Source organism: Bremia lactucae, linkage group LG4 (genome assembly GCF_004359215.1).
Source record: "Bremia lactucae strain SF5 linkage group LG4, whole genome shotgun sequence".
Taxonomy (NCBI): Eukaryota; Oomycota; class Peronosporomycetes; order Peronosporales; family Peronosporaceae; genus Bremia; species Bremia lactucae.
This window is the reverse complement of record NC_090613.1, coordinates 3,734,560-3,745,296: the sequence shown is the minus strand read 5'-3', so window position 1 is coordinate 3,745,296 and position 10,737 is coordinate 3,734,560.

Sequence of the window (10,737 nt, the reverse complement as noted above, 5' to 3'; positions counted from 1 at the left end):
GCCGGCACTTACAAATTTCATTTAAGCATGTTGCGGCTCATATATTCAACTATGGTGACAGTTCTGCTCCTCCTACAGTGTTTTAATGCCACGACCATAATCATAGACGAGCCATTCGGAGGCGAAGATCCCATGTGTCAAACAGCTAAAGATCCTAGCAGGACGGTGACCGGTTTGATGTTGTGTTACGGCAGGCGCGTTGACAAAGTTGGTGTATTTTATCAAGGAGTTAAATGCGCAGAAACTTTGGGCGGCCCGAGGGGGGGGGGAAGTGTCACAACCATATGCTTGGGCAAGACGAATACTTTAATAGATTGAGGCTAATGCAGATTGGCACAACAACGACTGGTGCATTTTCTACGTCCGATTTGACACCAACAAAGGCGGTAAACGCTAGGGTGGGACCAGAACGAGAATCGGGAATGTCAGTTCGCCTTCTCACTATAAATTGGCTGGGGTTGAAGGATGTTATGGCAATGTCGTCGACTCGATAGGTGCAATTTGGAATTCAATCGCGTAAGAAAAGAATGATGTGCTTTGCTGATTCAACACTTTCTAAATCTTTGCTAGATAATAAGATACAGAAATAAGTCTGTAGCTGGATGTGAGTAATATCATTACTCTCAGCTTTTGCGTTTGCCAAAACTAACACTTTTTTCAACAATAAAAAAAACACCGGGCATTAAACGTGTTGTGGCAGATAGAGTTAGAGTCTAAACATCCAAGCCTTTCATTTCCATTGCGCCTTTTGCAACGTCCAAGCTATTTTTTGTCCTTTTGGGTATATCTGCGCTGCAATTCAGACAACACTACACGATCCAAGCATTGTCTCAAGCACACCAGCAAATAGCACCACCCAACGATTCCGCGGTAAGTTATTCCAAGACAAAACCCAAAAACACATCCTAGCATCATTCTACAGTGCAATAGAAGCTATGGAATGTATTCATGACCCGAGCATGCATACCGCTTCATTGATAGTGTTAGGGACGTGACGAAGCGTTATCCGATAGGTCGTTTGAGTCGGATTGAAGATTTTTCGCTCTTTTATTCGTGACATTGAGTGACTTGCAGAAAAATACTGCAATGCTATTACGAGCACTGATTTGTAGCCTCCAGTAGCTCTGCATGATCTTCGAGAAACGACATATCCAGATGAATTATAGCTTACGTGGGATTTCTAAATCATCCATGCGAGAGCCATCTCGGTCCATTGTGTGGATTTAGCTGTGACTCCAATTCTAAGTTTAGATGCTTTGCGGTTTGATCAGCTTAATTGATTTGAACTTTTTTATCTGGTGCGTTTAGAGCGAACCTAAGAGTGGCAATTACGCAAGAAACTAAAGAAATATTAAAAAGATGCCACTTTTTTTTAATGGTATCGCTTTTGTGTAAAACGTATTGCTTAGGCAAAAAATCCGACGATTGCACCATCCGCAACTTTTGGGAAGCTAAAACCTGGTCCTCAATATATTGTACAAGTCGTCATTTTATCCCGTTTTGCACTAGTTAAATGCTAATTTGCCGTCTTGACGGATGCCTTTTTGGCTCATTCCAGCCATTGTCTGGTACGGAATTTATTGTGCAGTTTCCAGTTTCGGAATCGGAAAGCTAATTGGTATCGCCACTGCAATGCGCAACAGGTATGGTGCTCCAGAAACGCGAACTGCAACAACCCACTGCTGTTTGGTGTACAGCTTTTACTATAGGTGCATAATGCGTAACGTCCTGGACACTGTTGTGTACAAGGGTAGACTGATTGGGGCTAAATGGCTTCTCACCTAATGTAATGAGGCACGCTTCGATTGATAAAACGTTAAGTGAAAAAGGACCCTTTACTATCCAAAATAGGTAATTTCCCTAATTTTCTTTTAATATGGGTAATACACATGGTGGCCATCAGATAGAGATCCGATGGCAGAAGTCTATATTGAAAGCAATTTAAGTAAGGTTCATTCATCTTAACATTTGATAAAGTTTAGTTTGAAGATCCTTACTACGGCTTGTAGACGGGCACGTCTTAATGCGGCGACGCTCTACTTAAGCACACACCTTATGGAGGCGGGCACGTCGTAATGCGGTCACGCTCTTCTTAGACACACACCCTAGCACAGCGAAGAAGTAATTTAACCTGCTTCTCTTGCGTGCAGTGAGATAGTTGTGGTGGGCGCGTTAGCGACCTCACCCAACACACTAAGTACTGTGATTAACAGTCGCCACTTGAGCGGTAATCCGGCTTCACGTGCGCACTTATCAAGTAGGAAGTAGTTTTCAGACTGATTTATATATAATCGTATTAAATATAAATACCTATTTTTACTAATCAAAATGTCATTTCTATCGATAACACTTATTATGTATTGCGAGCGTATCTTTCTAGATACCTCGCGTAACGGATGACGCTAGCCGTCATCACGGATGACGCTGGGCGTCATCCCTCCTTATGTGAATGCACCCATGTGCATCACATACACAGGGGTTGGTCACAAATGTGAACCACACCCGAGTGCTGGGTCTAATTACTATTATTTAGTAATTGACCATCCCCTTAAGTACATATGTACTTAACGGGGACTGTGTAACATAAAGGCAACTTTAGCCCGTTACACCTTTGCACAGTGAGGATGCGGTTCAACCTTCGTCTCTCACGTGCAGTGAGGTAGTTGGCGGGCGCATAAGCGTCCGCACGTAACGAACCATAAGCCATAGAATAAGTGACGGGAGCGGTAACCCGGCTCTGCGTGTACTTATGTTGTAGGAAGTAGCTTTCAGACTGATTTATATGTAATCGTATTAAATATTCATTTCCATTTTTAACAATCCTAAAATGCCATCTTTCAAAATAGACACAAGTATATTTTGCGAACGTATCTAACTAGATACTTCGCGTAACGGGTGACGCTAGCCGTCATCCCCGCTAATGTAAATGCCTCCAGGTACATCACATACACTAGGGTGGGTTTGAATGTTAAACACACCCAAGTGGTAAGTATAATTACATCACTTATGTGATTGACCTTTCCTTTAAGTACGAAATGTACTTAACGAGAATTGTGTAATATCAGGGTAACTTTAGCCGTTACACCATCCCCCCTTTAAAGAACGAATTTACATTTGAAATTCGTCACAGAGGACAGAGAAACAGTGGGCTGCTTTACGCGCCGCTGCGTTCTCTCATTCGCTCTTGCTACCTGTGTCTTACATGGAGCCGAATATGCCACCTAAAGGGGAAAGTTAGTGAATCGTCTGCGAAGACACCCACACGCAAAACGCACGCGCCACGCTAATACCCGCCGTGGCCCAGTGCCACATTTACAACGCAGACAGCTACCTCTCAAGTCCGTTAACTGGGATAAATGATCCATACTACTTTCACAGTGAGGATGTCGATCCGTCGCTCATTGTTGACTGCAATGATCTACACCGCTGCCATCACTTCATAGTAGTGATAAAGACAACGAGATAATGAGGAAGGATGATGGTGCTTTATTGCCTTCCAAACCTCACTCATTGCTCCTAACATGAAGACACCAAAAATTTCTAATGCTGTCTCATCGTCTGCCTGGCTAGCGCAGCGACCATTAATGAGAGCGCTGCCCGTACAGGCGCAGCTGCTTTTTCGCTGGGTAAACCACAAAGTCTTATGATCAGACGATTTTTCATAATGGCTCTGGCATAGAGGAGCCTGAACATAAAGCTCCGCCGATGTCACGTGGGCGTGCTCAGTCGGTAAAACAAGCCAGTCGTACCGAACGTGGCTATGTGACGGGTGGCATATCACTAATGCCCCCTCCATCTCAATGGCCTCGTGCCGATGGAGCGAGAGCGTCGCTTCTTGAGCGCGCTGTTGTAGATGCACGAATTATTATGGCGTCTATGATGCATGAAAGGCTCAGAGGAAAATGTTTGGACGTATTACCCCGATCCCGGTAGTGTTGCGTTCAAATTAAGCGCCCGACCAATACGAGACGGAATGCAGCGAAATAATTCCGCCCAATCGCGTGTAAAAGAATAATGGGCGGTACTGCAACCCCTATTTGTTCTCACTACGCTACTCCTGTTAGTCCATACTAACGAAGAGGCCTCAGCTGGTGCTCCCTTTCATAGAACTCACCAAGCCGGGCACGTCAATACGTAGAATAACGATCGATTATCAAAAGTCGGTATTCTTCGATATCCTCTCCACCGGACGAGGATCTGATGCTTTTGCCTCACGTAGTGGTGGGCAAATAACCTTTCCACAAGGAAGCGTTGAATTTCCACCCGCATCCATCAGAGCAGGCGGAGACCGATAGGAGCCGCGATATCGCCCACCTACTTGCGGCTGCCTTGCCTTCGTCCATTCAATCGCAGGCGTTAAGCGTTGCTAAACGACATATTGTGGGCCTCGAGGGTCTTGCGACCAATCTCGAATCTTTATGATGTCCGAGCGAAGGATCGTCAGAATTATGAACGCCTGAAGACTCACTCAGACTATCTGGAGAAGAAAATGCTGAGGGATCCGCGTTACTTGCGTGATATTTCTGGCTCTCTGAGTCCTTTACGTTGCCATGGAAAGAGGAGGTCAGAAGCAAACCTTTCGCCTCTCTCATCTCCACCAACTGTTGGGAATATGTGACCTTACATGGGCCTACATAACGTTTGAGACAACCCACGAGCGTCTTCATGTATGGCGGGAAAGTGAGCCTATAATTTAGGTCTTTAACCCCCTCGACCACAGTTAATGGTCCAACGTAAACATGGCAAAAAAAATTGTAGTACCTGCACGTAGTACAAAAATGCATTTTTTGGTAGAGGAGCAGTATTAATAGTACTTTATCTCCAACACTGTAGCGCTCATTGTTTTTGCCACTATTTTGGTCAGCATATTATTTTTGTTTGTTCTGTGCGCTTGTCATCGCGTCACGGACTTTTCGTGTAGTGGCTAATGGCTCATCCACAAAGCGTGGAGCCTCGCTCACGCTTTTAGCGTCTAAGTCGCCTATGATACCGCCGAGAGGTCGGTCATAGGACGTAGTTTGTATTGACAACTGCTAAACTCGCAAGGTCACAAGAGCAAGTTTCTCTCTTTGCGATGACACCCTCGCGGGTCATCGTCATATTGTCCCTCTTTCGCACTCAGCATAGTGAGGGGCCCTCTCCCACTAAGACTCGGGCTGCACACAAAAAAGACTGGCGTCCCAGAATGGCGCAGTCTATTAATTTAAAATGGTGTATCACCCGTACTGGCGTAAACATAGTATTTATAGCGAACTCCAGAAAGGGCAATTGATTGCTCCATTTTTTGGGAGTTGCTATCGTGCGTAAGACATCCGCCACGACCCGATTAGCACCTTCTGCTTGGGCATCGGTCTGGGAATGATCTGCCGTCAACATTGGGAGCTTGGGACCCAGCAGCTCATACACATGACGCCAAAAAAACCAGACGTCAAACGTGGATCCCGGTTCGATACAGTGAGCTCGGGCATCCCGTGTAGTCGGTAAACATTATCCAGGAACAAGAGAGCTGCCTCCTAGCCTGTGATAGATGTTTTACATGATGATAAATGCAATATAACGCTCAGTCTGTCTACAAAGACGACGAGCCCTGTCCGACCCTTGTGGTCAGGCAGCATGCCAATTATGAAGTCCAGACTGACCGTCTTCCAACAATCCGTTGAAACCGGCAGCGGCTTCAATGGCGTACTGCTGGACGGTGCAGGCTTAATGCGCTGACACTGTCCGCAAGAGCGAATATATTTGGCCCCCCATCTATATAGATGTGGCCACCAAAGTTCCTCTGACACTTGTAGGAATGTCTTTTCACGGCCCAGATGCCCACTAGGTGGCGCACCATAGAGCTCGGAAAGGATCATCAGCTTGAGATCTGTGTTATGCGGCACATACATTTTCAAGGGATCACAAGGTGACAGCTGATGCCATAACAGGCCATCGCTGTAGCTAAAGCGATTGAGCTTAGCTTTCAGGTGCGACGGAAGGAAAACCTTTCACCCACCAAAGTGATCCAACAGCAGGCGGCAGTGGTCGTCCTGAATGTAGCTCTCTTTTATCTCAGAGGCAATGAGTTCGCCATGTGGTATGCCTTCATGGCTGCCAACGTCGACGGCTGAAATTGTGCCTTAGCACTATACACACTTTCCTGCTGTCTTGCTTCGAAGTCTGGTCTGCGCGATAACGCGTCAGCCAAGACATTTGGCTTACCCGGCTTATTCAACTTTTAAATTAGATTCAATGTCAGCCATCTTGCCATTCTAAGTGAGAGGTGCGGTGAATATATAGCAGTCCGCAGTGATGCTTGATCTGTACTAACTACAAATGGTTCGCTCCCCAGCAGGAGCACTCGAAACTTAACAAGACCATACATTTTGAAAGTAGCTCCTTGATATGCACACTATATTCAGTTTTGCGCCTTTCAGAAGCCACAAATGACAAAAGATGACACGGTCGACACCGTCGTCATGAGCGCGCTGCCGATTGCAAAATTGCTTGCATCGCAGACGACGCTAAAAGGCTTATCCACGTCTGGCAATGCCAAAACCGGTGCCTCAAAACGAGATTCCGTCACTGATATGAACATCTACTTGTTCCTTTGACCAAACCCTTTCTGCATCTCAATTAAGGAGATCCGACAAGGGCTTAGTTCATTCCACATAATTCTTGCTTTATTTATGCAAATAATTAGCCAGCCCTAGGAATTGCCACAAATCCTTCCCATGCCGTGGAATTGGCCATTCCTTTACTGATTTTACGCTGTCTGGGTCTGCTCGTACACCATGTGTACCTACGATTCAACCCATCAAAGGTATGTTAGGGACCATTATGACGCACTTTTTCAAGTTAACGTACAAATGGGTGTCCTACAGAGTCTGCAACACAGCTTCTAAATGACGCTTGTGCGACTCTATTTCGTTTAGCCTGTCCTCGGCCTTACTAAGTACGAATACATCTTCAAAGTAATGGGGTGCGTAGGCACGGTGCTGACGCATCACGTGAGCCACCACCCGGTTGAATGTCGCCGGTGCGTTTTTCAAACCTTGAGGCATCACAAGCCACTACCAAAGCATACCGCTTGGGGTGCTTACAATTGTTTTGGCTACATCGGACTCTCTCATGAGTACCTAACTATTCATCCTTCAAATCTAACGCGGAAAAGATAGTTGACTTTCCCATGGAGTTCAGCTAAACATCTTTCCGCGAGATTGGCGTTTGCGCCGCTTACGTCGCCGTGTTCAGCTTATTGTAAGCATGAACCACGCGCCATTTATCTGTGACCTTACGCTCACAGAAGGTTGGGCTGCAGTGAGGCGACTTGCTCTCACATACAGGTCCCGCCTTTGCTCGCTTCTCGAAGGATTTATCGATATAATCGACTTGTTCTTTCGGCGACGGCCATTATTCGGTCACAAAATACTTGGTGCCAGATTCTGAGTTAATTTCATGCCCGATCACCCTATCGGCTGATAGGCACCTCGGCACTTATCTGGGAACACATTACGATGTTTGCACAGAATATAAAATACGGGCTGTCTTTCAAAGCATTCCAGCCTTGAGCAGCAAAGCATTAATTTGTCCGTTTCTAGGTCGTTCTCGTCCATTGTGGACGACGAACAACAGTCCATCAAACTCTCTTCTTGGACTGGTGCGACTACTTCGTATATCTTTCCTTTCTTAAGTCCGGACAGGAATAGATATCATGGCATCTCCGGGAGTTTGCTATCTCCTCGGCAGATTTCAAGACGTGCTGGATCACCTCAACAGAGGATTCCTCCGCTATTTCATCTTCGACAGCCTCAAACACCTCGTTCGAAGGCCCGTCTCCTTTCTAAAAAGGGCCTGTCGCGATGAGCCATGCCACAGAACGTTCATAAACGTGAGCACCTTAATGTGCCCCAGTATCGGACCCACACTAATAGACCCAACAGCGAGCGCATCCCCTGCACATATTCTTGCAGGTTCACGTCGCCTGTCGCCCTCCAAAGAAGCGCACCCGAAGCAACACTTCGTTATTCGGCGGGTATTACATGACGCGAATCTTTGTCTTAAAGATCGCCCATGATAGAAACGCCTTAACGCCTGCCATAAGCGCCGAGTAAGCCCACTATGAAGCCGTACCGCGCAAATGCGACATAGCGTATGACACTAACTGGGTGTCGTGCATGAGATACGCCACATCGCATTACTCCACGGCTAACAGCTAGTGGACAATCTGTGCGCTGAAGTTCCATCGAACTTAGGCGGATCCATCTCGCCTAATGCGACTGGACGGAGAGCATCTCAGCAGTCCTCCCTACTGAGAGCCTCGCTCCGAGCCTGCTCACATCAGCTCGTCCTGATTCTGGGTGACGGACTCCGCCACAGCATGGCTCTGTACCTCGGACGCCGCACTCCGCTGTTCGATCACGAATGCCTCAAGCTGCTTTAATTGAGCAACACGTTGCTCAGGAGGATTGCCCAAGAGCCTGGCAAGGGCCTGATCACCAAGACCCTGCAACAAGTGCTCTGCCACCTCTCGACGATGTTCGAAGAGGTGTAGGAAATAATCACAATCGATATTGAGGCTCATACTCACGTACACGCTCAGAGATGCGGGTCGTGGAAAGGATTTATAGAGCTACCAAGAGTAGGCGGGCACGTCTTAATGCGGCCACGCTCTACTTACTCACACACCTCCTGGCATAGTGAGGAAGCGATTTGACCGTCTTCTCTCACGTGCTGTTATGTAGTTGGTGGGCGCACAAGCGACCTCACACAACGAACAAAGTGCCTTAGTACAAGTGTCGTCACGGAAGTGGTACTCCGGCTTCACCTGCGCATTTGCTAGCTAATAAGTAGTTGTAAGACCAATTTATATTTAAACCAATCAAATATAAACACTTTTGTCCAATCAATAGATGCTTTATCTGTAGATGTGCACCCCTACGTGCGTATTATCTGAATACCTCGGCTTACGGATGACGCTATCCGTCATCCCTTCCAATGTGAATACACCTAGTCTAATTACTTTACATAAAGTAATTGGCTTTCCGTTTATTACACAAACTGTATCTAACGGGTTTGTGTAACATAAGGCAATTTAAGCCCGTAACTGTAGTAGATTTCCCTGGATAAAGTCAGCCAAAAAAACTATCTGCACTCAGGACAAGTTTTGACATTTAAATGTCGACTTTGAAGTCAATAACAGTAAACAGTTTATCACTGCAAGAATGAATACTAGAAAGTATTTCTTGTCCTGTGTCGTCGTTATCACAAGTTATTTCTTCTTTAACAAGTGCCCCTCGGATAACTTATAGCCACTGTGGAGGGTGAAAACATAAGTTATCTGAGGTTATCAGTTACGTGAGGAATAAAAATGTTTACTGAATCTCACTCTACTGACTGTCCAATAAGATTTTACCCCTCCTGCTTCCACATACGCGCCTCACCAATGCGCAAAGACTTCAGCTTTGCAAGCACAAATCACAGAGCCCACAAATGAGCCAGAGTGCCTTGGTATCTTGAGCTACAGCCCAGTTCGGTAAGAACATTTCGCATGCTGGTATCAGTGGCATTTTAAAGAAGCGCAAGAAGCTGGAAGTCATGACAGAGACTGACCTCGCTGCCAAGCGCCCACGTGTCGCACACAATCCTCAACTCGAAGAAGCCCTGGCAACTTGGGTGCTTCAGTGCCAGGCGATAAAGTTGTCCTCACGGAAGAGATTATCAAGTGTAAGGCTTAGTGCTTTGCTGACCACCTGGGGTTGGCTAAGGATGCTGACAAGTTCTGGAATGGATGGCTTCATAGATTCCAGCAGCGAAACAAACTTCGTTGCATCCGAATTTATGGTGAAAGTGGCTCCACCGATCAGGAAGCCAAGGAAGCTGCACTGCCTGCACTCAAGGCAACCATAGCTCTATATGAGCTCAAAGATGTATATAATATGGATAAAATAGGTCTGATTCATATAATTAATTTCTTATGCGAGATTCATACTGATTTTTAGGCCTACCTACAGCGTAGTTCCAGAAAAGACTTTTTCACAGGGAAGAATTGAAGGTCTGAAGAAGGACAAAGTGAGCTATATCTGGATTTTGAGTACCTTATTCTAACTGTACTTTGCTCAAAACAAATATTCTTGTTCTTTCTTTAACATTCAGACGCGTTTCACTATAGCATTTACCGCCAATGCTGATGGCTCCGAGAAGCTTAAACCTTTTTTATTAGAAAATCCAAGATGTCACACTGTTTTGAGCGGCAGGTAGGAGAACGGCTGGGGTTTTAGTAGAGAAACAACAAGAAGACATCGATGACTGGAATCCTATTCCAAGAGTGGCCAAAGAAACTTGACAATGACATAAGGGTAAGTTGTATTTCATGTGATATTGCAAGTGAACCTGGAATTCTGTTTAACCAAGTCTTGCCAGTGAAAGGCAGAAAGATTCTTCTCTTGCTAGATAATGCTCCGTCTCACCGAATGGACGAATTGGAGCTTGGGAATATCAAGGTCGCTCTCCTCCACTAAACTGCACATCAATCATTCGGTCTATGTATGCTAGCATCATTGCCTCATTCAAGCGCCATTACAGGCGTTTTCACCTTTAGAATGCCGTGGACCGTGATGAGCGAGGGGGGCCAACATCTACAACGTTGACCAGCTAACAGCAATGCGGTGGTGTATAGGGCCATGGGAGGATATTTTAGTTACCACAGTGGTAAACTGCTTTAGGCATACGGGCCTCCTCTTTGCAGCAGCACCGCAG